This window comes from Dendropsophus ebraccatus, chromosome 14 (genome assembly GCF_027789765.1).
Source record: "Dendropsophus ebraccatus isolate aDenEbr1 chromosome 14, aDenEbr1.pat, whole genome shotgun sequence".
Taxonomy (NCBI): Eukaryota; Metazoa; Chordata; class Amphibia; order Anura; family Hylidae; genus Dendropsophus; species Dendropsophus ebraccatus.
Window position 1 is genome coordinate 55,397,192 of NC_091467.1, and position 26,965 is coordinate 55,424,156.

General features: G+C 45.0%; 1 protein-coding gene across 8 annotated transcripts in view; it reads left to right on the plus strand.

The window, feature by feature from the left end:
* Positions 1 to 4,021: 4,021 nt before the first annotated feature.
* RHBDF2 (rhomboid 5 homolog 2) overlaps positions 4,022 to 26,965 on the plus strand; it is a 55,661-nt gene continuing 32,717 nt past the window's right edge. The window contains exons 1-3 of one of the 8 annotated variants that reach the window (XM_069951730.1): positions 4,031 to 4,114; positions 13,729 to 13,824; positions 25,230 to 25,352. The gene's annotated coding sequence lies outside the window, so the exon portion shown is untranslated. The other 7 variants (XM_069951731.1, XM_069951729.1, XM_069951733.1 and 4 more) reach the window with 7 other exon arrangements.

A 26,965-nucleotide genomic window follows, 5' to 3' on the forward strand; every position in this document is an offset into this window, starting at 1 on the left:
TAAAACCAGAGCGCAACACCTGTGCATCTTCCTTATTGGGGTACCTGTCGAGCCAAGGGTGCTTGTGTTCAGCAGCGGCTGGTTTTGACATTTGCTTCCCTGGGGGTCTGGGGCAGCGCAAGGCCTCCGCATGTTAAACACTTGTAGTTATATTTGAATAAGCCTGAAAACATCGGCATCAGCATTTAACACAGCCAGACTAGTCCTTATGAATGCTTACTAGAGAAGGAGGCGGCAGCATAGGATGGCGACCGACACGGGGGGGGGGGGGGGGGGGGGGGGGGGGGGGGGCGCACTTGGAACCGCTAGTTTACTCAAAATCACCTTTAGGTCCGTCACCCACCCCCCCATGCACATGCAAAAATGAACTCACCCAAACCAGATGAACCCGCAGCAACAGGTGGAGCAAACTGTTGACTGAACTGAGGAGAAGTATCAACGACTGGATAAGCAGACTGGACCGAAGCACTCGTTGTGACGCTTGTGATCCTAGAAGAATAAAACGAATCTCTGCGTCCACGGTGATCCCCGGGACTCCAACCAGATCCCTCTGAGGTGCTAGAAAACCCATCAGAAGAAGGTGGGGGCCGCCAGCGAGAGGATCTAGACCGCCTGTGGCTTTTTGATTTTCTGCAACGACGTCTGGGTGGGCTTCTAGTATAAGTGTAAAAGTAAAAAAAAAAGTGTTGTTATTAATAAAAATCCCCTCCCCTAATAAAAGTTTGAATCACTCCCCTTTTTCCATGTTATAAATAAAAATAAATTAACATGTTTGGTATCGCCACGTGCGTAATCGCCCAAACTATTAATTAATCACATTCCTGATCTTGCACGGTAAATGGCGTAAGCGCCAAAAAATCCCAAAGTACAAAACTGCATATTTCTGGTCGCATCAAATCCAGAAAAATTGTAATAAAAAGCGATCAAAAAGTCGCATATGCGCAACCAAGGTACCGATAGAAAGAACACATCATGTCACAAAAAATGACACCTCATACAGCCCCATAGACCAAAGGATAAAAGTGTTATAAGCCTGGGAATAGAGCGATTTTAAGGAACATATATTTGTTAACAATGGTTTGAAATTTTTACAGGCCATCAGATACAATAAAAGTTCTACGTTACATATTGTTGTAATCGTAACAACTTGAGGACCATATATAACAAGACAGTTTTACCCCAGGGTGAGCGGCGTAAAAACGAAAAAAAAACAAATAAAAGAAATGCTTTTTTTTTTATTTCACCACACATTGAATTTTTTCCTGGTTTCGCAGTGTACTTTATAAAAAAAATTCAGCCTGTCATTGCACAGTACAATTAGTGGCGCAAAAAATAAGGGCTCATGTGGGTTTCTAGGTGAAAAAATGCAAGTGCTATGGCCTTTTAAGCACAAGGAGGTAAAAACAAAAACGCTAAAATTGAAATTGGCCCGGTCCTCTAAGGGTTAACGGCCATCACTCCGTTGAATTGTGCAAACGATCTCAAGAAGCTCGCAAAGTGGTCGTTAACGATCGTTTATCATTAGTGATAATCGTCCCGTGGAATAGGGCCCTTACACTAACGTTAGGAGGCTGCAGCATCACCTCCCAGCAAGGTCTGAGCTGAAGGGTTAACTCCACACAAAGGAGATTCTCCACTGATCTGATCTGGCTGCACCGAGGGAGGGAGGGGGGTTAATGGCCAGAGTTGGCTGTGCTGAGGGGAGGGCAGCCTCATCGGAGGACACACATATGGTCCTTTTACACGGAGTGATAATTCGCTCAATCGATCGGCGATCAGCGTTAATACGGAGAGATAATTCGCCCGATCAAACGATTGAGGATTTCAAAGTAAAGATCAGCGTTTAGACGGAATTATATATTGTTTGAAAAAATAGTTAGTGCGATCGTTTTAACATCACTTAAGCCCATCTCACACATAGGTGAATCGGTGAAAGAATGTTTACACAAAGCGATCTGCGAATTTTTATCAAACGACCAACGACGATTTGAGAACATGTTGAAAGATCAAAATTAACCCTTCCCCCCCCCCTTTTTTATTTGTATAGCGCACACAGATTCCACAGCACTTTACATAGTTTTGCCTATTGCTCCCTGTCCCCAATAGGGCTCACAGTCTAAATCCACCTATCTGTACGTTTTTGGGTGTGGGAGAAAACCGGAGTACCCGGAGGAAACCCACGCGAACACGGAGAGAACGATTTCTTGCTCGTCGCTTGATCATTCACTGTGTCTACAGGAGCCGATTATCAAATGCAACCATTATCGCGAAACTTTGAACGATAATCGTTCTGTGTAAACGCACCATTAGACAAAGAGTTAGATCGTTTGTAAAAATCGTTATTGCGATCGTTTTAAGATCGCTTAAGCCCATCTCACACATAAGGTGAATCCGTGACTGTTTACATGAATCTGTAAATTTTCAGCGAACGACCAACGATGATTTGACAACATGTTGAAAGACCAAGATGAATGATTTCTCGCTCAAATGCGATCGTTATCGTGAAAATTCAATCGATAATCGCTCCATGTTATGGTTAGAGATGAGCGAACCGGCCGAGGTTCAGGTTCTTATAAACCTGAACGCTCAGCTTCTGATTCCCGCTGTCTGCCCGCCAGGCGGTCCTCAGGCTGTATCCACCCTCTCCACGGAGCGGGCAGACAGCGGGAATCAGAAGCCGAGAGTTCAGGTTCATATGAACCTCGGCCGGTTCGCTCATCTCTAGTTATGGACCGTTTACACAAAGCGACAATTCGCCGTTTAACGATTTGGAAGCAACGATTTGATTTTTATAACGATCAGGGTTTAGCAGAGAAAAATTATTTAAAAAATTGTTATTGTGATCGTTTTTAAGATCGCTTAAGCCCATCGCACACATAGGGTGAATCTGTGAAAGACTAAGCAACCTGCAAATTTTTAGAGAACGGCCAACGACGATTTGAGAACATGTTGAAAGATTAAAGGGGCTAAAAAATGTCCGGCGCTAAAAAATTATTCACAGAATAACACACATTACAAAGTTATACAACTTTGTAATGTATGTTATGTCTGTGAATGGCCCCCTTCCCCGTGTCCCACCACCCCCACCCGTGTACCCGGAAGTGTGGTGCGCTATACTCCGCTCAGCCAATCTCCGCTATACTGTGCTCAGCCAATCACGGCTGATGACGCGGCCACGTCATCAGCTGCTCAGCTGCGATTGGCTGAGCACAGTTATGCTCAGCCAATCGCGGCTGAGCTTCGGATGACGCTGCAGAGGGTGGCCGGCACTCGGGAAGATCCGCCGGCCGCCCGAAGAAGACGTCACTGCTGAGGATCGGAGACCGTGGTCGGCACGTGACAGGTGAGTATAGCGCACCACACTTCCGGTTACACGGGTGGGGGTGGTGGGACACGGGGAAGGGGGCCATTCACAGACATAACATACATTACAAAGTTGCATAACTTTGTAATGTGTGTTATTCTGTGAATAATTTTTTAGCGCCGGACAACCCCTTTAAAATGAACGATTTCTCGCTCGTCGCCTGATCATTCGCTGTGTCTGCAGGAGCCGATTATCGCTCAAATGCGATCATTATAATGAAAATTTGACCGATAATCGTTCCATGTAAACGCAACATATAAGGACCATTACTCGGCTGCCCCTGACTGCCCAGTAGAGATGAAGGAGAAGGAAAAGCTAAAGCTACAGCAGTGGGAGCCGCAACAGAAGTTATAAGGGGTTAAGGAATTCCCCAGCGGCCTGAGGTAGAGATAATGGAGCAGGTGTGGCCAGCAGCAGCAGCAGCAGCAGGAACTAACCCAAGGGACGCTCACTAGGGAGCAGAGCGGACTGTACACTGCTGGTACCAGTGTTCTGCCCCTGGCTCTACAGGAACCAGGAAGTGTCGGGGCTCCGGCATGCAGGGGCGCGCTGTGGGTTCTCATGTCCTGACTCGTTGCCCACCCACGTGTCTCCTCTATTAACTTCCGCATTCTCGGCCCGCCCCGACCACGCCCATCACCACAGAAACCCCGCCCACCCAGCTGGCTCGCTGCGGCCACGCCCAGAAAGTGTGTTTGTTCTGGAGTGAGAGGACGGGAAGCGCACGGGGGAGCAGCGGAGTGAGCTCAGGTGAGTGGCCCTGTGGGCTGGGCGTGTCCTGCTACCGGGGTCCGTGGGCTCGCACTCTGTGCAGTTGTATGTCGTCTATTGTTTGCTGTTATCAGCCATCTCACGCTACAGTACTGTGATGGGGGCAGCTCCTACCATGCTAGGCTGGCTGGTTTCTGTAGTCCTCCTAATACTTGTAGATCTGATCCTCTTATACAGAAAGAGTGAGATGATAGGTTCATAGTCTAATCCAGCTGCTGCAAAACTACAATTCCCAGCATGCCCAGACAGCTAACGGCTGGGAGTTGTAGTTTTTCTATAGCTGGAGCCCCCAGTGGGAGGACACTGATTTACTCATTCATACACTATGTAATATATGTTCACATTTCCCCTAAGCAGTGGCACTCTCATAGTCCTGTACTCTCATAGTCATGTGATGCTGTCTCCTGGGGGCACCCATACATACGCTGTTGGCGCTCTGTCACCCTCCCCGCCTATATTGGCCATGCAGTTTCCAGCCTGATAGTAGTCTGTTCCCTAAAGCCGGTCATACATTACCCTGTTATATCAGCTGCATCCTGCTTACCCAATCCTCCTTCTCTACATCCTGTCACTCGTCCTTTGCGTCTTTTACGCTCTACTTCCTCTTATCGTGCTTCTATATGCAGCTTGTATAGGACGGGGGGGGTGAAGGGGTTAAAGCGGAGTGTGAAGTAATAAGTTTATAGGTCATAAAGCGTTCCCGCCGTTCTGAGGAGCGTGTAATCCTATACGGCAGCGGTGTATTGATTACTGTGCTGTGTTCTCGTACATTGCCCTTTAATACAGTCGTATAGTCAGTAATTGTGGATGTTATAGAGGAGATTGTAGGGGATGGTGGCAGGGTTTTTTTTTCACTCTTAGGCAGGGATCACTTCAGCAATGTCATGTGTGTTGTTGTTTTTTTTTGTTTTTTTACGCACAAACCGCATCTATCACGTGTTAGAAATCACAGTTTTACTTTTAGCGCCGCTCCACCCCGGCTGGATCCAATCCTGGGAAACTGGGAGAAGTGTCTCAGGATTGAATCCAGCTTTTCCTGGCATCCTGGGAGGAATGGAATGGAGCAGAGCTTAAAGGGGTACTCTGGCGGGGGGAGGGGGCATTTTTTTCCTGGGACCAGGGATAAGGTGGCTGAGGGAAACTATGTCCACTCACCTCCCCAGTTCCAGCGGCGGGTCCCGCTTCACGTCGCTCCGGTGCCCGGCTGCTTCCTGGTGTCTGACGCGGCCCCGAGACGTGACGTCTCGGGTCCTCTCAGCCAGTCAGTGACGGAGGCGGGATCTGTTGCAAGTCCGCTCAGATCCCGCCTTTTTTACTGACTGGCTCGGGCCCACGTCAGATACCAGGAAGCGGCTGGGCACCAGGGACCGGAGCGCCGCGATGCGGGACCCACCGCTGGAACTGGGGAGATGAGTGGACGTCGTTTCCCCTCAGCCACCTCATCCCCGGTCCCAGGAAAAAAATGCCCCCCACCCCCGCCGGCGGCTTGATAAGCTGAGTGCTGATCAAATGAAGCGATTCGCTCATCTCTAGATATAATCATAAGCTCTAATCATAAGCTCTAGTGTCACAGGCTGTGCTGAGCTGCAGCATGCACATCGGCTTCCTTTCCCACATGATTGGTATGTAGCGTTTGGCTTCCAATACTGTGCCTTGTACATCCATCCTGCAGGTGGGGTAGGAAGAAGGCGTGCACGCTGCAGCTCACCACAGTGTCTACCACACTTGATCTTGGAGGAAAACATGATTTTATAAATTTGCAAACAGCTCTCTGTTTCATGCAGCTCTAAGGCTGGCTTCATACTGCCTTAAAGTGTCACTGTCATTAAAATATTTATTGCAGAAATCAATAGTCCAGGCGATTTTAAGAAACTTTTAATTGGGTTTATTAGCCGAAAAATGAATTTTTATCATGAACACGTTTGTAGCTCCCCCCCCCCCCCCCCTGTCTTTATAGTTTTCCTATGAAGAGAGAAAGTGAAGGCAGAAAAACAGGACAACAAAGAGTTAATTTACATTCACATCACGGGCTCTCTCCTCTGCAGTCACCTCTGACCTCTGAATAGCTCCCCCCTGTGTTATCCTTTGTTCTCGGCTCTCAGCTGCCCGCTAATCTCGCTCCTCCCCTCTTAATAGACCAGACAGATCCGACTGATGAAAAAACAGTCGAGATTTCCTGATTCTGAGCAGTGGATGACAGAAAGGAGAGGAGGGGAAGGGGACCTGGGAAAAGGCTTTTTACACGCAGATAATGGCAGATTTGGCTAATTAACCCAGTTACATAGTTTCTTAAAATCGCCTGGACTATTGATTTCTACCCCCAAAAAAATTAACGACAGTGACACTTTAACCCCCCGCCGGGACCCCGCTCTGAACGGCTCCGCTCCCGGCTGATATGTGCAGCCGGGCAGTGCCTCTATTATCCGGCGCGGGTCGCGTTGCCGGGCCGGCTAATTAAACCTCTAAATGCAGCTGTCAAACTTGACAGCTGCATTTAGAGGCTTTGCTCGCACGTCCCTGGTGTCTAGTGGGACGGATCTCCTGGTGGGGGGAGATCCATTCTTCTGCCCGTGCCGGACCTCAGCGTCGCACTGACGCTGATCCCGACTCCCAATAGATTGCTGTGGCCTGTAGCAGGCCACAGCAATCTATCACTGATCTAATGGATCATTGCTTTGTATATACACAGCATTGATCTCTATGAGAGATCAGTGCTATGTATATAAAAGTCCCCCAGGGGGCTTCTAGTTAATGTAAAAATAAAAATGTTTTTTTATTAATAAAAAATCCTCTCCCCTAATAAAAGTCCAAATCACCCCCCCTTTTTCCATTTTATAAATTATATATAAACAAATAAACATATTTGGTATCACCGCGCATGTAATTGTCCGAACTATTAATTAATCACATTCCCGATCTCGCACGGTAAACGGCGTCAGCGCAAAAAAATTTCAAAGTGCAAAATTGCGCATTTTGGGTCTTATTAAATCCAGAAAAAATTTAATAAAACGCGATCAAAAAGTCGCATATGCGCACTCAAGGTACCAATAGAAAGAACACATCATGGCACAAAAAATGACACCTCACACAGCCCCATAGACCAAAGGATAAAAGCGCTATAAGCCTGGGAATGGAGCGATTTTAGGGAACATATATTTGTTAACAATGGTTTGAATGGGGTGGTGTTTGTCTCCTTTCTAGCGTTTTTGAGGCTCCGTGCCAGTATGCTGAGGGATGGCGTTTTTGTTTTGTTGTTTTTTTGCAAACTGTGGCGTATTTTCTCCCATAGACTTCAATGGAATTGCTCTGGTTGTCTCAAAAACGCCATTGCTGTGCGTATGGCGTTTTTTTTTTTCTCTGTTTTTGTCAACTTTTGTGGTTCAGCAGCAAGGTCATGTGGTGGCCGAGGGAAAAAAGTTCAGCACACAAAAATGCCTAAACCACAAAAAAAAAAAAAAATTATGCTAGAAAAAGCGTGAGACAAAAAGTGTGTGTGAGGACACCCTAAGCATCATATAGAGCTGACAGATTCCCTTTTAAAGGATTGTCTAGAATTTTTTTTATTTTATTATACATTTGACTGTCCAGGCTGTGATCAATTAAAAAAAAAAAAAAAATTGTACTCATGCTGCCCTGTCACCATTGCTCACACTTCCTGTTTCTCATCTCGACACAAGGAAAGGAGTCATGTGACAGCTGTGGGCAGTAGAACGGACAGTAGACTAGGCAGTGATGGGCAGCAGGGACTGGGACCGGGCATGTGAGTATAGATTTTAAACTGCAGTCTTTCCACTGTTAAAAATTTATAGGAACACTGGAGAAACCTTTTTAAACAGTTGTCCAGCGAAAATCTTTTTCATTCAAATCAATTGGTGCCATAAAGTTATATAGAATTGTAATTTATTTCTATTAAAGGGGTTGTCCGGCGCTAAAAAATTATTCACAGAATAACACACATTACAAAGTTATACAACTTTGTAATGTATGTTATGTCTGTGAATGGCCCCCTTCCCCGTGTTTCCCCCCACCCACGCTAGACCCGGAAGTGTGGTGCATTATACTCACCGCATCTCGTGTCGTCCACGGTCTCCGATCCTCAGCAGTGACGTCTTCTTCGGGAGGCCGGCGGATCTTCCCGAGTGCCGGCAACCCTCTGCAGCGTCATCCGAAGCTCAGCCGCGATTGGCTGAGCATAACTGCTCAGCCAATCGCGGCTGAGCGGCTGATGATGCGGCCACGTCATCAGCTGCTCAGCCGCGATTGGCTGAGCACAGTTATGCTCAGCCAATCGCGGCTGAGCTTCGGATGACGCTGCAGAGGGCGGCCGGCACTCGGGAAGATCCGCCGGCCTCCCGAAGAAGACGTCACTGCTGAGGATCGGAGACCGTGGTCGGCACGTGACAGGTAATGTATAGCGCACCACACTTCCGGGTACACTGGTGGGGGTGGTGGGACACGGGGAAGGGGGCCATTCACAGACATAACATACATTACAAAGTTGTATAACTTTGTAATGTGTGTTATTCTGTGAATAATTTTTTATCGCCGGACAACCCCTTTAAAAAAATCTTGTCTTCCTGTACTTATCAGGTGATATATGTAGTGCAGGAAATGTTTTATTTTCAGTCTGACACAGTGCTCTCTGCTGACATCTCTGGCCGAGACAGGAACTGTCCAGAGCAGGAGAGGTTTTCTATGGGGATTCATAGAAAACAGAGACAGAGTTCCTAATGTCTGCAGAGAGCAGTGTGTCAAACTGAAAATAAAACATTTCCTGCATGACATACAGCAGCTGATAAGTATGGAAATATTCGAGATTTATTATTAGAAGTAAATTACAAGTTTATATAACTTTCTGACACCAGTTGATTTGAAAGAAAAAGGTTTTCGCTGGACAACCCCTTTAACTTGATGGCGTTTGACCATTAATACATTTAGGCTAGAGGCACAGGTAACAGATCCGTAGCGGATCCGTTACATGTGAAAAAGTTACGTGTATAAGATAAAAGCATATGGGGCAACTGCTGCCTATGCTGCTTCGAATTTCTGCCATGATTTAGGCCACAATTAACTGCATGAAAATATATATTTTTTTTAACAATATTGTATGGAAAACAGGGTGTAAAATATAGACTGTTGTAAACTGTCCACAGCAACCAATCACAGCTCAGCTTTCATGTTACCAGAGTTAAAAGGTGAGGTGTAATTGGTTGCTGCAGGCAGTTTACACCAGTCTATGTTTTACACCCTTGAATAAAAATCACACCTCATGTTTAGATACTGTGAATTTATAACAGATTTTAGAAAAAAATGGCAAGTGATTTGATTGCAAACTGACAAGGATCTGGAAACAGACACATTCAAAATATTATTTCTCATAATATATCAGAAGTTGTCTGAAATTTCAGGGTCTGCATATTGGAGAAGTATCCACTATGGCTTCTGCTTCTGAGACGTTATTTGGTAGTGCAGAGCTTCTGAGACATTATTTGGTAGTGCAGAGCTTCTGAGACGTTATTTGGTAATGCAGAGCTTCTGAGACATTATTTGGTAATGCAGAGCTTCTGAGACATTATTTGGTAGTGCAGAGCTTCTGACACATCATTTGGTAATGCAGTGCTTCTTAGATGTTATTTGGTAATGCAGTGTTTCTGAGCCGTTATTTGGTAGTGCAGGGCCTTCTGAGACGGTATTTGGTAGTGCAGGGCTTTCTGAGCCGTTATTTGGTAGTGCAGGCCTTCTGAGCCGTTATTTGATAGTGCAGGGCCTTCTGAGCCGTTATTTGGAAGTGCAGGGCCTTCTGAGCCGTTATTTGGAAGTGCAGGGCCTTCTGAGCCGTTATTTGGAAGTGCAGGGCCTTCTGAGCCGTTATTTGGAAGTGCAGGGCCTTCTGAGCCGTTATTTGGTAGTGCAGGGCCTTCTGAGCCGTTATTTGGTAGTGCAGGGCCTTCTGAGCCGTTATTTGGAAGTGCAGGGCCTTCTGAGCTGTTATTTGGAAGTGCAGGGCCTTCTGAGCCGTTATTTGGTAGTGCAGGGCCTTCTGAGCCGTTATTTGGTAGTGCAGGGCCTTCTGAGCCGTTATTTGGTAGTGCAGGGCCTTCTGAGCCGTTATTTGGTAGTGCAGGGCCTTCTGAGCCGTTATTTGGAAGTGCAGGGCCTTCTGAGCCGTTATTTGGAAGTGCAGGGCCTTCTGAGCCGTTATTTGGAAGTGCAGGGCCTTCTGAGCCGTTATTTGGAAGTGCAGGGCCTTCTGAGCCGTTATTTGGAAGTGCAGGGCCTTCTGAGCCGTTATTTGGAAGTGCAGGGCCTTCTGAGCCGTTATTTGGAAGTGCAGGGCCTTCTGAGCCGTTATTTGGTAGTGCAGGGCCTTCTGAGCCGTTATTTGGAAGTGCAGGGCCTTCTGAGCCGTTATTTGGAAGTGCAGGGCCTTCTGAATTTATTCTATGTAACTACTGTGTTGTAGCTATGGGGGTACGAGGTTATTTATGTTGTGTAATATAAATTTCTTGTAAACTAAAGGCAGAACATTCTTGCAGCACAAGAAAAAACCGAACAATGAGGTGCTGAAACAGTTTTGTGTATGTGTTAGTTTCAGTATCGATTAGTCAATACTTTCTTCTTCTTTTAACCATGAGTCAGTGACCCTTGATAAGGATATTATAATGCCTACGAAGAGAAAGGCACCACTGTACATCTCCCCTAAACCAGGGTCTGGAGGTGTCACTTAGGTTCCATTCACACAGTATTTACATTATATTTGATGTATGTGCTGGAAAAGTTTATGCAACATGTATACATAGGGTCTACACACAGTTTGTTTGCAATCTATTACCATGGGGATTTATGGGTCAGTATAGCAGCTGTATCAAGATTTTTCCAAAGTTGTTTTTCTTTTTTTTTCCTTTTTTTCCCGTGTTAATTTCGGATGCATTGTGAAGCAATAAAAATATGGTTGTGTGGAAGTGGCCTTTAACCTGTCTGTTTGCATAATAATTTTCATTGGCATTTCCCTGTCAACAAGGTCTCATGTCTGTGCTGGATGATAGATGCCGCTGGCTGCTCATTTGCAAGTGAGAACAGGATCAGCCGTATTGATTTTTATTTTATTTTTTCCTCTTCTGTCCCCTCCCGCCTTTTGTTGTTGAGTATCAGACGTCCACTCTCCGGTCCTCCTTCACTGGAGAGAGAAACATGGAAGTTTATGGATCTGTAATTGCCTGGTTGTTTTTGATACCTGTTATTCTAACAAGGTGTGTTCAGACTCCTCACATCTGGAGTTTGCTTTTCCGTGATGGGGTGCAGTTACAGCTGACACCGGACAATCATGTCATGGATACGTCCCAGGCCAAGCGAGTTCCCTGAAAGTGAATAAAAGGTAAATTAAGGCTTCCCTCTCATCTCTGACCCCCCATAAATATCTGGGCTGCAGTCCATTACATAAATACTTCTTTTTCTACAGCTGCATGCACACAGCGCTGCTTTCTGAATGTAGTCTTCTCCCCACTATAGTCTGCAGGCTTGTCATCAGCTGATGTAAGCTTAGAAAGTAGTTTATTAGGGAGTACGTCTACGCCTTCTCCCTGGCGTACGCCCCTGCCGTAACTTTTATAAATGTCTTCCCATGTGTGTTATGTTGAATGGTTTGTTCCCCATCATTTGCACCCACTTATTCTGGAGAGAATGCATCATTCCCCCTCCCCAGTCAGGATCACAACCTTATTTCATAACCTTAGACACTCACATGGTTTCCACCAATTTCATAGAAATCCCTCTAAATTTGATATACTTTAGGGAAATTCATATTGCCACAGAGAATGCAATGGAATGCTTGCTTCATGCAGGCCTGTTTTAGTTCAAAACAATTGTTTGAGTACTGGAAGGCCATAAAAATATACATTGGTCAAGACTGCACAAGATTGTTATAAACCCTGCAGCGGGCCATAAAATAGCAAGGTTATCCCTTTCATAGTGGGATTTACAGGGAGAAAGGTGGAAAGATAGTATAACCTTTCTAAATTCCTATACTTTTAAAGACCTTTGAAAACCTACACCTGCATGGTTTTGTTAGATAAATCCTTCAGTGTGGTGACAAGATGATTTTCACGCACAACTACTTTCCATTCTCTCCATTTCAGGTGGCAGGACGAGAGCCGTACACTGGCACTTCCTCTTCCTTAAAGGGGTTATCCAGCGCTACAAAAAATGGCCACTTTTCCCCCTCTCATCTCTAGTTCAGGTGTGGTTTGCAATTAAGCGCCATTTACTTCAATGGAACTGAGTTTGAAACCCCACCCAATCTGGAGACAAAAAAGGGGCAAAAGTGCCCATGTTTTTGTAGCGCTGGATAACCCCTTTAAGTGTTTTGCCAGTTGCAGGACAGCACCTACTGGAGAAACTGAGCTGTACTTAGCAGGCTGACAGTGTACTGGGGGGATGATATATAGTACCATACTGCAGATGGGGTATACGCGGGGGTCTGCAAACTGCTATGTGAGTGGAATGGAAATAAACAACAGCAAGGAAGAGGTTACTCTATTTAATCTGATGATGACAAGCCTGCAGACTAAGGCTATGTTCATATCCTGTACACACAATGGCCGTTCCGTGTGAACGGTCATTGTTTAGCGCTACCTACATGATCATTATTTCCAGCTGTGGGTAGCGTTAAACGGCCGTTCGTGTGGAGCGGCCGTGTTTTATACAGCGTGTGAACGTAGCCTAAGAGGGTGGCTATATTTAGGACGCAGCACAGTGTACTTACAGTAGTAGGCAGGCAAATATTTACACAAGGACTGCTGCTGGTCAGAGATGAGAGGGAAACCATGATTTACCTTTCAGGCATACTATGCACCATCTGCAGGAGGCATACAGGCTCAAATTGCAGGTACACAGCCTAAGATCTCTCCCTTTTCCTCTACTTAGAACTGGCTAAGCCCCGCCCTCACTTCCTGCGTTCTATCCTGATCTAGCTGTTACTAGAAGTGGAATTCCCGTAACGGGTGGTGGGTAGCCACAGCTAGCGGAGTAAGGAATTATTTTTACTAAATGAAATGATATGCATATGTTAGAAATCGCAAAGGTTATCACATGGAGGAAAGTTGTTTATAATGATAGTGACTGGTTCTCTACCTGGGTTTTCTAAACAGGACAACCCCTTTAAATCGACTGATGGTTAGGCCGCTTTCATGGTTAGGCCATTTTTCCTCTGTAATCCAGGACACACTGTGTTTACTGTCTGTCTATAGGTACGTAGCATATTTTATTAGAGAACAGCATGTTCATCACCCTCCTGGGAATGATCAACAGTTTTTTTCTTCTTTTTTATATTGTCGCATGTTCTTTCCTGAGTTTGGGGGTTATCTTGGAATCCAAATGTCCTGTTCCTCCCTGTTTCCACGGTGACCCATCTGTTTATTTGCTGAAAATCTGTCACCTAGTATTCTGCTGACTTAACTCCTATGCATCTTGCAGCTCCCAGTCGCATAAGCCTGCAATGAACGTTTTCCTTGTGCCTTTATCGATGGGGAAGCATAAAGCCTTCTACCTCAGAAATATTTTGGAATCACAAGAGTTAACGCCGATATTTTTCACAGCCAGGAAGTGTTCTTAAAGATTGGAAGACTTTGCTTCTGTCATTGGCTGCCGGATCCTCGATCGTCTCTGTAGGATCAGCTACGAGAGGACAACAGGTCAGTGTTGAGGGATCACGTGGTAGGTCTGGAGGGCTGGTTGGCTCCAGGGACGATGTGGCGGCGTACCGTCAGACTGCTCTGGCATCCTGCTGCTCTTCGATGGGACTCGGTCACGTGTACGTGTAGGGAGCAGCTTGGAGATGTTGGCCTGGCAGTGGTCACAGGGCTGCCCAGTAGGAGGATTTGTTGCTCTATAAACCTATGCCATGCGGCATATCTCCCCGATGTCGGGTCATAGTGTTTCAGGGCTTTTTTTCCGCTTCCTTATTTTCGACCTCACTCTTTTTCTGTTCTTAATACATCACAAATCCCCAGTCTCATCGGCTCTTATCGTCCTTGATGTTTGTTGACCGTATTGCTGTTGTGTGTGGTATTTAGCTTGTTTTAGATGGTATTTGATAAGTAACACTGCTGTGTCTAAAGTGGTGGTCGTTGCCTACGAATCTTTGACCACTGAACAATGTATGTATTGTAGCAGTAGGCGATGGTGCTTTGTGTTACTTGTACAATGTTTATCTGCTTTATCTGTGAACGTGACCACGGACCACACTATCTCATCTGGAATCATGTGCTCCGAGAACTTATGATGGAGAATATATTCGGTTTGGTTTAGAATTTGTCGACTATGAACAGTTTGAGGTTTTGTTTTTTTTTAAGACAGACAGTTGTAACTTGTTGCTTTGTGGGTTTTTTGTTGGTGGGTCATCTAAAATACACGACCTCTTATATGGTCCTTCTGTACATACTGAAGCATTATGTCGGTTGGTTTCAATGAGCACCTGGATCCTTCCAGAGCTGGGGACTGTCAGTAGAGTGGTGCAGGGATTTAAATGAGGTTAGTAGCACAGTGGCTCAGTGATTGTAGCCTTAAAACGCTGGGGTCCTGGGTTCAAATCCAACGTCTGAAAGGAGTTAGTATGTTCTCCTCGTGTTTGCATGATCTCCTTCGGGTCCTCTGCTTACCTTCGGGTCCTCTGCTTACCTTCGGGTCCTCTGCTTACCTTACCTTCGGGTCCTCTGCTTACCTTACCTTCGGGTCCTCTGCTTACCTTACCTTCGGGTCCTCTGCTTACCTTCGGGTCCTCTGCTTACCTTCGGGTCCTCTGCTTACCTTCGGGTCCTCTGCTTACCTTCGGGTCCTCTGCTTACCTTCGGGTCCTCTGCTTACCTTCGGGTCCTCTGCTTACCTTCGGGTCCTCTGCTTACCTTCGGGTCCTCTGCTTACCTTCGGGTCCTCGGCTTACCTTCGGGTCCTCGGCTTACCTTCGGGTCCTCGGCTTACCTTCGGGTCCTCGGCTTACCTTCGGGTCCTCGGCTTACCTTCGGGTCCTCGGCTTACCTTCGGGTCCTCGGCTTACCTTCGGGTCCTCGGCTTACCTTTGGGTCCTCTTCTCTCCTTCGGGTACTCCTAGTTTCCTCCCTCACCCAAAACATACAGATACGTGAATTTAGATTGTGAGCCCTAAAGGGGACAGGGAGCATAATTGACAAATCTATGTGAAGTGCTGCAGAATCAGTTGGTGTTATATAAAGGATTTAAACCGCTTCGATGCCGGGATGATGCCGGGAGTTCTTAGGTTCAGTCCGTAGCATATAGTCCATGCACACATCGTGTGAATCTGACATAAGATATTGATCGGCATGTTTTACTAGCACATAGGATTGTCCAGATAAGTGTTTGTATGTTCCCCTTAAATAGACAAAAGTGCATAAAACTCTTCCAATGTCTATGGTGCTGCATTTTACTGCCTAATAAAAGAAGTGCCTTTCCGACCCACGGCTCCCATATTATTGCACGACCGCCACCCCAGTCATTATCACGGCTTGGCTTTCTAGAGTACAGCTACCTAAGCCGAGAATATTCATTCCCCTCTAATATTTTTTGTTACATTCAGTGCTTATCAGCATCATACCGTGTTTATGCTTTTCCATCCACGTTTTTTTCCAGCTATAACACAGGAGAACGTGACCTTCTGATAAGTATCGGCACATTAGCGCCTCTGTGTTTCCTTGCTGGTTTTCCTAATTTTCTCTCTCCGGAGACCAAATTGCTTGTTAACACTTTTAGTGACTCTCCCGTTGTGAAGCTGTCAGATGGTCGGGAAATGCAATGTAACTGTACTCCTCTTTACAGAACAAGGCTCTATGTTGTTAGGGTCTGGTCACACATGACTGATTTGATACGGGTTGTTCTGCTGCATCCCATACATATATGTATATTTTCAGTATAGACAAGCCATGGCGATGATTATCCCCTTACATATTCGTCCCAGTATAGATGATACCTCTATGTGTTTTTTACCAGTGTTCTATGTTGGAATGACGTGTTCCAGGAAATTTCCTTTTCTATCAGCGTTCTTCACGGTAGACGGAGGAAGGCCATCTCCCTCTGCCATCAGATCTTGCTCTTCCTCCTGTGACTCATCTTGTTTCACTCTATATAATTGTTGACAGCCGCTGTCTTCACATGGATTAAATCCCCAGTGTCAGTCTGCAGCAGCAGAAAAAGTGACCATGAACTCTGTGACTGTGATTTTAGTCCTCATTGGCATGGATAGGTCGGAAAACGTGAAAATGGGACCACCATCTAAGCAGAATCCTATCAATTCTAGGCAACTACTGCGTTTTCTTCTTCCTCTGTACCACCGACAGTATACCTGTTTGAGAAAGGTCAGATGTGACCGAAACGTCCCTGTGGTTGGGGATACTAACAACGTATGAAAGAATTGTACTGATTTTTGCCTGAATGAATAAAAGATGGTGTGAATAAGCATGAACTTTGGAGTCCAGTGCGGTGGATATGCACATTATATGATTTACGATTATTCAACCGGCAGCAGATAAGAGTGCACGGACATAACTGATATACTATGTACAGAAGATGACAGTCACTAGCTCACTACATCCTGCCCATTACAAACATTATTATTAAAAATTCAAATCAACCGGTGTCAGATTTGTAAATTACTCCTGTTAAAAAATCTCACACCTTCCAGTACTTATCAGCTGCTCTATGTCCTGCAGGAAGTGGTGTATTCTTTCCAGTCTAAAACAGTGCTCTCTTCTGCCACCTCTGTCCATGTCAGGAACTGTCCAGAGCAGTAGCAAATCCCCATGGAAAGCCTCCCCTGTTCTGGACAGTGCCTGACATGGACAGAGGTGGCAGCAGAGAGCACTGTGTCAGACTGTAAAAAATACACCACTTCTTGCAGGACATACAGCAGCTGATAAGTACTAGAAGACTTGAGATTTTTCAATTGAATTTATTTACTGACACCAGTTGATTTGAATTTTTTTTTTTCACCAGAGTTTTGCTTAAGGGTAATGGGGCCTGATACATTGGCAGTTGGCACCTCAATTTTACATATATCTGAGTTTTATTTGTGCCACAGAGGGCGCTAATAACCGAGCCAATATCTTCCTTCAAACTGTTAAATTAGTATCTTATAACACCCTAAAATTCGGACCAGATTGACATATGGCCAGAGCTTGCTGGGCTTCATTAGTCCATAGTGTTTCCACATACATAAAATATATGGAAGCGGAGATGTTTGCCACAGATATGGATGTGTGTCATGTGCCTAGCAAATGTGCAGCCCTTGGCTTCAATTTAAAGCTACCAAAATGCGTCCAGTAGACACCACTGCAGTAAAGGGCAGTAAAAAATAGGTAAATAGGATAGACGAGGAGATAGAAGACAGAACAGTTTCTGGGGATGTTATGGCTGAAGGTTGCAGAACTCCATAGACATGGACATTTCCATAATTCTGACAGGAAGTCATTGCACCGAGCATTTAGCAGAGCTAATACACATTGCGGAGTTGTTGTCTGTCTGTGGTGGGTGATGCCATGTGGCTGATTGTCTTTCCAGGATTAGGGCAGTGCCAGGGACACTGGCTCCTTTCTGCCTTCCCCCGCGCCATCTGTGCCCCCCGCTCCCTCTCATCACGCACTTTGAGGGTGTGAATAAGAGACCATTGTAAAGGAGGGGGTTTGGAATTGGAAGGATCCCCAGTATGTGGCGTATAACAGTCTGCTTTATGTGAATCCCAGCTGGAGAATAAGGCATTGGCCTCTGTTGAGACAGCAGAGCATGACCCATGATACTCTTTTATTCCACCCCAGACAGGCTGACATGTGCGTCTTTTCTGTTGGTTGGAGATATTTATGTGTATCCTCTTTATTTTGTCTGTGGCTTTTTGGTAAAGGGAGTGGACCTTGTGTGTGTGTGTGTGTGTGTGTGTGTGTGTGTGTATGTATATGTATACAGTGTGTGTGTGTATGTATATGTATACAGTGTGTGTGTGTATGTATATGTATACAGTGTGTGTGTGTATGTATATGTATACAGTGTGTGTGTGTGTGTGTGTGTGTGTGTGTGTATGTATATGTATACAGTGTGTGTGTGTATGTATATGTATACAGTGTGTGTGTGTGTGTGTGTGTGTGTATATGTATACAGTGTGTGTGTGTATGTATATGTATACAGTGTGTAATATATATATATAATTCATACACACACAGTGGTGCCTTGGATTACGAACATAATTTGTTCCGGGACTGTGTTTGTAATCCAAATCCACTTTTAAATAAAAAAAAAAAAATTCCCATAAGAAATCGCTGATATGCAGACAATTGGTTTCACACCCCAAAAGTAATTTTTTTAAATTCTAAATAACATGTAGAACAGATGAAATAGAACGGGTCCAAAGACGGGCTACAAAAATGGTGGAGGGTGTCAGGCATAAACCAGGAAAGACTTAAAGATTTGAATCTGTATAGTCTGGAGGAAAGGGGGGACATGATTGAGACCTTTAAGTATGTTAAAGGACTAAATAAGGTTCAGGAGGGAAGTGTTTTTAGTAAAAGAAAACTGAGCTCAAGAACAAGAGGACACAGTGAGAGGCTATCTGGGGGAAAGATCAGAAGCAATGTGAGAAAATATTATTTTACTGAAAGAGTAGTAGATTCCTTAAACAAACTTCCAGCAGAGGTGGTTGGTAAATCTACAATAACAGAATTTAAACATGCCTGGGATAGACATATCTATCCTAAGATAATAAGAAAGAAAATACTAAAAGGGCAGACTAGATGGACCCAGTGGTCTTTTTCTGCCGACAATCTTCTTCTATGTTTCTATGAAACAATGAGAAACAGCTGAATATATGTTATTATAAGTTACTGTAAAGTATAGCAATCAGCATGTGGTGTATACAGGTGGTCCTCGACTTACGACGTTGATCCGTTCTTGCGCGGCGTCGTAAACCGAATTTTGACGTAAGTCGGATCATACATTCATACAGTACTGTACCATAATAACAGTACTGTGCTGTAAACACTTAGCCTATCCTAACACCTACTGTATGCTAACACAGTACCCTACATAAGTATCAATAAACACATAGGTACATCAGGTGGCATCAGCAGAGTCTGGCTTAGGTTTGGGAGCCATAATGCAGGGCGTTATAGCAGCCAGGAGACTCGTTTTTCTCAGTCTGGAACCTGTCACTGTATAGTATAGTACAGTACTGTACTGTATTCTTCCGCCACTGCACGTACTCGACTTACGACGGCACCGCGTAGGTCGGAACAAGGTGTCGGAACAAAGCATCGTAACCACGAAACGTCGTAACTCGAGACCGTCGTAACCCGAGGACCACCTGTAATGTATAGTAAGGGCATAAACCTGAAAAAAACAGCAGCAGTATGGAGATGCGGATCCCCATAATGCAGTAGCGTAGTACAACAGGCTAGAATAGGGAAGCAGGGCTGCTGTCAGAGGTCTGTAAGGTCACATGACAGCAATGGGGAAGGTGTGTGTGTTCAGCATGGACCATCAGGAAGTAAGAATCACAGAGCTGTGCAGGAGGGCGGTGACAGAAATCTTTATATACAGCAGTGTGTATAGCTGAGTGTAAGTGCAGGCATATTGTAGCAGGAATGGAGAGGATGGGAAACACAAAGGCTGACAGAGACTGCAGGGGCATGAAGGAATGAGCAGGACAGATGTGGGCACATACATGCAGCACTCTGTCCGGGGAGAGAGGGGTTACAGCTATGGAGAGAATACCCCCACAGTCCTGATGTTAGCCTCAGCCTGAAGTGGATCTGCTATGATTTGGAAGATGAGAGAGACTTCCTGGGTCGCAGTACAGGGCTGTAGACCCCGCTATGCAGGCCATGCAACTCTCCCACTCCCCCTCCCACCCAGCACAGGGAGCTCTCACACCAAAGCAATGCTCTTAAACCAAGTTACGATTTTGAAAAACTGTGAGCAAAACGCTTCTAATCCAAGTAACTCTTAAAAACCAAGGTACCACTGTGTGTGTGTGTGTGTGTGTGTGTATAATAAAAATATATATATGTGTTGAAGCCTTCTCTCGGAGTTCTATGCTCATAGGATATGCTGATGAAAGGTTCTGATTTATGCCTCTCGTATAGGCCCGACCTTTACCTCTCCCCAATTTTTTATTTAGTGCAATAAAAATTTCTCCGTTTTCCCAGATCAGTGAGCCATCTCTCGCTTCCTGAAACCCTCCACCTTCTACTTTGGGTGAATAGTTGGCCCTAACCTCAGACGTGTTCTTGGAGCCCTTGATTTTAATGGAGGAGGGTAGACGACCCATTTGGCCTGGCTTGTGTCCCGGACCACTGCTTATTGTATTGGAGATGCCTGGACATGCGAAAGCTTGGCAGACATTGTGTCCAGCAGAGGATTTCATTATCATTTCTTGCTGTGAATCGATGTTCTGTCTCGGTCAGAAGGCGCTCACTATGAATGGAGCCTTCTACAGAGCCAGAGATGAAAGCGGTTTTTATATTTGATGTAATGTTCTGCCTGGCTATAGAAGAGCCCTGCTGAGATGAAGTGTGTGATTCACAGTGAGGATTATGAAAGCTTTCTGTCTGCCGTCACGTGATCAGATTGTGTCACACGTCTTTCTATAGAATCCATATCTCTTATTGTTCCACCCTTTAAAACATTTGGCACCATGTCAATAACAACTGCAACATCTAAATGGATGGGGGTTGAACTCTGTCTAAGCCCATTGGACCCCCCAAACCAGTTAATGGGATGCTATTGAGTTTTCATGTTAGCTTGGGCATAATGAAGTTTAGTTTTAGTGTATTGTTCTTTGGGGAAACTTTACACATAATTATCACTATGTGCGGAAAAAATAGACAAAAAAGCAGAAAAAAAAGACAAATTTAGTAACTCCTGTTGAATAATGTCATTTTACATACTAAATACTTTATACTAAATTAGCCCCCCAAAATTAACAATAGCAACCCACCCAATTTAAAAGGGTTGGGTCACTTTATAGTAAAATTGTTCAGTGTACAGTATTAATAAGTGTACTGACTGCACTTACTGACAGCAGCTCCCTGTGTACCTCAGAGGTAAATCCAGACTCCTCTCCTCCAGGCTGTGCTGTCCTGCTCTGTGGTGAGTCTGTCCATAAGATGGCAGAGCATGGAAGAGCATGTTACCATGCCCTGCCCTCAGTGTCCTCCATAGGTACGTAGAGGCTCAGTGGTGGACACTGGGGGGGGGGGGGGGGGCGGCATGGTCACATGGTCCTCCATGTTTGCTATCTCATGGACTGATTCACCACAGAGCAGGACAGCATAGCCTGGAGAAGGTGTGTCTGATATCAACACTGAGAGGCTCATAGAGAGCTGTTATTAATACTGTACACTGAACTATTCTACTATAAAAAAAGACCAATAAAAACACAACTTGTCCCACTCAAAATAAACTTGCTTGATTGCTAAAAAGTGATGGCATATCCTAGCGACAAAGGCAAGAATAGCGCAGCATGCAGTTATAAAGACAGGACCCCAATATAATTTCACATGGTCCATTAGTCACTGCTTGGGTTCAGTGTACGGACTATGATGTAACTATGGAAAATATACCTTTCTATAATTTTTTACACATATTCAGATATATAGTTGTAGGTTTGCTATGAAATGTAATCTTTAGTTGATACTGACCTAATCAAAGTAGGTTATAGCACAGATGGGTACAACTTTGTAACATGTACCTTACTGATGGGTTGTGAAACTAGTGCTGGGAAATGCTAAAGCAAGTCCCATTCTCTTGTGAACACAGACGCCTCTTAGCTTCTCTGCCCATCTGTTAGAAATCTGATATATATTAAAGGTTTGTGTATATTAGTCCATCATTCTGCTTAACCAATGGCATGGCATGCTGGGAATTGTGTCCCTTGTACCCTCCTTGTAATCCTAGAACTGCTCTCTACAGATAGTAACTTCCCCTTCTGCGTGAGTTTTCGGCTTGGTTTAATTAATCCTCAGTCATCTTTTAAGGCTTCTTAAATTTAATTTTTTTTATATATATATATTTCTGGCCTGTTAGGTAAGCATAACATGTTTATTATGTTTACTATCTGCGCTCCCCTTGTGGCCTGTTGTGGCCTGTTTGGTGCCTGGCTATTTTCGAGACAAACTCTGGAGTGACAGCCTGCTCAGCCAATGACTGGTTGCGGGGATGTCCTGTCTCAGGCAGTGATTGGCTGAGCTGGCTGTCATTCCCGAGGCAAGTTTGTCTCGAAAGTTGCTGATTTGCAGTCAGCAAGGGACAGCAGTGACACCGCATTGGGGCACTGGGGGAGGGTAGAGAGGTAAGCATAACATGTTTATTATGTTTACCAACAGGGCAGAAATCTATAAAATAAATGTTAACCACTGGATAACTCCTTTAAAGGAGTAAAACATAGACTTTAAAGGGAACCAATCACCCAGAAAATCAATGTAAAGACAAGGATATGTGCTGATAGATCACCCAGCACACTTCCCAAATATGCCCCTGTAACCTCTGTGCCCCCCTCAATTAGACAGTAATCTTACTTTGTTCAGGTCACGCGCTGTATGTAAATTTTTGCTAAGTAGTCCTGGTGGGCGTATGTAGTCCTGGTGGGCGTATGTAGTCACGGTCCGGGGGCGTATCTAGTCACGGTCCGGGGGCGTATGTAGTCACGGTCCGGGGCTGTAATCACGCCCAGAGGGGCGTGATTCGGAGGCTTGCGGTCCAGTGACGTCATCCGGCGGCTTGCGTTCCGCGTCGCGGCCGCGCTGACGTGTTCGGGAACCCGCGCATGCGCAGTACGTCAGCGTCGTCTCCCGCCGTACTGCGCATGCGCGGGTTCCCGAACACAGAGGTTACAGGGGCATATTTGGGAAGTGTGCTGGGTGATCTATCAGCACATATCCTTGTCTATACATTGATTTTCTGGGTGATTGGTTCCCTTTAAAGAGTTGCTGCTTCTAAAAGCCACTTTTCATATTCTTCTTCCTGGAATTCCCAGTGGCCCATAAATGGCCTGTAGGCCTTCACACACTGTTATCGTATTTTCAACCGTAACTTCAGGATCATAATTACTATGATCCATCTATCTATAATCCCAACACTTTTTCCCTTTTTCGGGTAGTTGGCCACATACTGTTTGGGAATTTCCAAATATATTCTATACCTTTTTTATTTTTGTGCCCCACTCTGTGAACTATACGACATACAGTGGTTCTATGGAGATGTTCCTCTCCACTGTGGACCCCTAGGACTCCTCCTTGCCTAGACTGAGCTCTGGTGGGCACTTGCTCTTGTCAGGTTTGTAGTTGTTCCATATTAGTTCCTTTTTGTCATAGTGAGTTTAATGTTGCTCCATGGGATGTTCAAGGTTCAGAATAATTTATTTTCAAACCCAACTCCAACCCTTTGTATCTAAACTGTTTGGACAGTCCCTTGGTCTTAGACTGCATTCACACGATCCGTGTTTGCTCTGGGAAGCATGGACGGTGAATCCATGTACTGGAGTGTTTCCCCACATAGCATGATGTATTGAAAACTATTTGATACTCCGCGGCACTGTAGTCATTCCCCCGGGGAACTCTCCGTGGTCTCCGGTTTCCCCTGCTGAATGATCCTGCCTGCACTTCGGAGATGGCTTGTCTCAGCAGTGACAGCCTGCTCAGCCAATCACTGGCTGCGCCACTCTCCCATCTCAGGCAGTGATTCGCTGAGTGGGCTGTCTCTACCCAGACAAGCCAGTCTCAGAAGTGGAAGCAGGATCGTTCAGTGGAGGACACTAGGGGAGTGCGGAGAAGTAAGCAAAGCTTCTTTGTTTTCTTTTATACTTTAAACAATATGTAAAAACTTTTCCCCTGTCAGATAACCTCCTTTAATTCTGCATTTTTTTTCCCCTCTAAATTGACTGTGTGGGCTTTGCCATGTGATCAGTATTACCAGGCTTCATCGCAGAGTTTTTTTGTGACTTCTCTAGTGAATTGTTCCCCCAGCTGTGTGCATCCAGCCTCCTCTAGGGATACTGTTTCGTCATGTGACCTCTACAGCCCGTGATTGGCCAGAACGGTTGTATATAATAGCGTGTGGTTCTTCCCTCCCTACTGGGCTTGATGGAGACCTCTCTCCGTATAGTAAGAAATCTATTAATCATTCTGGGTGGGAAGTTGCAGCTAGGACTACCCTGGTGACTAGGAACCCTCTTCCCGGACGCTTTTTACAGTGTGATTTCTGTGAAATGCCTTTCAGTGTGAGTCATAGACGCCTGTAAGAAGTCAGTCTGTGCCTGTTCTATGCTGCCCATGCTTTCAGCGTGTGATGACAGGATCTCTGTTCATTGGTGACTTCATCGGTGGAGCACCATGTGATCAGCATATTGTCTCGGGAACTTTTATACACAGTGGGGATTGTCCAAAGCAAACAACCCCTTTAAGCATCTCACAGGCTTCTGTAATTTCTTTAGAAATCTAGGTAAAACCCGGGAACCTTTTAAATGCAGCAAGGATAAAGATTGTAAGCTCTTGTGATGTCTGATTTTATCAATGTATTTACCCCCATACTGTGCCAAATGTTGGTGCCATATAAATAAAAATAATAATTATTATTATTAATAATAATAATAATAATAATATTATTATCTTCATGTAATAATTTTTTTTATTCTTAAAAAATATAAAACACAAATGGAATAGTAGCATCACATGTTTTTTTTTCTTTATTTGCGGAGTGCTTTATTCTTGTTGTGCCAAGTATTGATAGACGCGGCTCACACTTTCCCTTGGTACCATTGTTAAGTACTGTCTGTACTTTGTACTGTATCTGTTGGGCGGCTGCTTGTATCTGGTCTCTTCTGTGTGTGTCTGTCTGTCTGGGGAGGGGAAGCCCTGGTATTCCATGTATGTATGATGTAGTCACTTCCCCCCCACTGGCCTTCCAATAAACCACAGTGCCCTACTCCCTTCACCCTTTCTGTGCCGCACTACTTCCTTAGAACTACTGTGTGTTTCTTATCATAAGCGTCTTGCATGTTCCATCCTACTACTTCCTGTTTTACTTAGTTTTTCTTTTCTCTCTGCAGTGTTGGGTGGCTGAAACCAAACCGAACATCTTGGACGGAACTGGAAATATAACTAATGTCTGCAGTGCAAGAAGAAGCCCCCTGATCAAGAGCCGGATGATCTTGAGCAACGCTGACAAGCAGGTGCTCCCCACCCTCCTCAGTCCCTTCTGCCCTCCTGTATATCTTGCACATCATTTACTATACAGGTTTTGGCCATTGTTTCTCTAACCTACTATCCGTAACTATCACTTGGAACAGAGCCTAAGGCGTACATATCTGCTATCACTGATATGTCTGGGGTGTTCATGGTCCACATGACAATGGTGGTTTCCATTGGTGGAATCGGAGACACAGTGGCTTCTGTAACATAGGTTTTCTCTTCCTACTAATTGATCTGAATTATTTTATTCTTATTGTTATCTCCCATACATCCAATTGATAAACTTTTAATAGGAAACTATTGTGCATTCAGTCGATTTCGACTCCATAACACCACTATGCCTCCCGGTGGCAGGCATCTTTTTTTTTTTTTTTTTTTACATATATTGACCCTAATTTATGTTATCTTACTATGATTCCTGGGCACGATCTAAAATGAACCTACATTGTAGTATTGTATATGAAGTGGGAATCCATGTGTTGATTTTGTAATGAATTATGAACATGATGAAGGCTTCAGTTGTAACTGGGGGAGGCGAAACACGTTCTTTTAATATTTTATTGAAGTTCAACCGATCCTATTTTTGGAAACACCTACTACATGCAGGATTTTAAAGTCTGGCTATTGTCTTATCCTTTTACTTCTTTACATAAGAGACAAATTTGGCGCATATATAGAGCGCAATGCCCAGAGTACCCTATTAAAGCTCCGGTCATGCAGGTGTATGGGTACTTGCTGCACTTTAAGGAGTGCCGAGCAATTCGGAAGCGGGCACTGCCTTCACCTGAGGCTTATGCAATGCCCCCATTGATCAAAACATTTGACATATTCAGTGTCTGGCTGAACCACCAGAGGACCGGAGAATCCTCCGGTGGGCCACCAGATTTAGAACCTGCACTAACACTGGCTGGCATGTCTTTTCTCACTAGTTACTCTTTAGTGGGCCCCCAGGATCATTTCCTCTGGTGGGCCCTGGATAACCCAGTCTGACGTTGGACACATTACAATAAAATGTTGTACGAAATAAGCCACTCTAATGTTCATCACTTACTGCGCTGTTCTGGGCCGATGGTGAGGCGGAAGCCTGTCAGATCAGCGCTCGCTTGCTCATTGTTCCCCGCTCCCTGACTTCGCTATTACACAGGCACCTGGCAAGTGGGTAAGAAAGGGGGGGGCATGGGGAGGGGCTCCTAGGACGATCTAAAGCCCATAGGAGGTAGTGGCGGTCTGCTTCTGCCGCTCCTCTTCCACAGAGCAACGGCCAGTAGATCGTCGTTATCATTCAAAAATTTTACGAGGATCAGCTGATGGCTGCCTTTTAACACTAGCTGTTACACCAAGCGATTGCCGGCCAAATACGGACAATAATCGCTTGGTGTAATAGGTCCTTTAGGTAGTCACTAGGCTACTTTAACTATCAGGCCTGCCATATATAATAAGGAGTTTGAGGAGGTAAAAGAGGTGTTATGCTAGCATACACACAATGGTGCAAATAATATGTTGTCCTCGTTTTCTTCTCTTCCGTTTGCAGGTTTTTTATCTCATTATGTTGCAGGGAAGTTTTGAAAGGTTAGACATGAAAACATATTGAGCA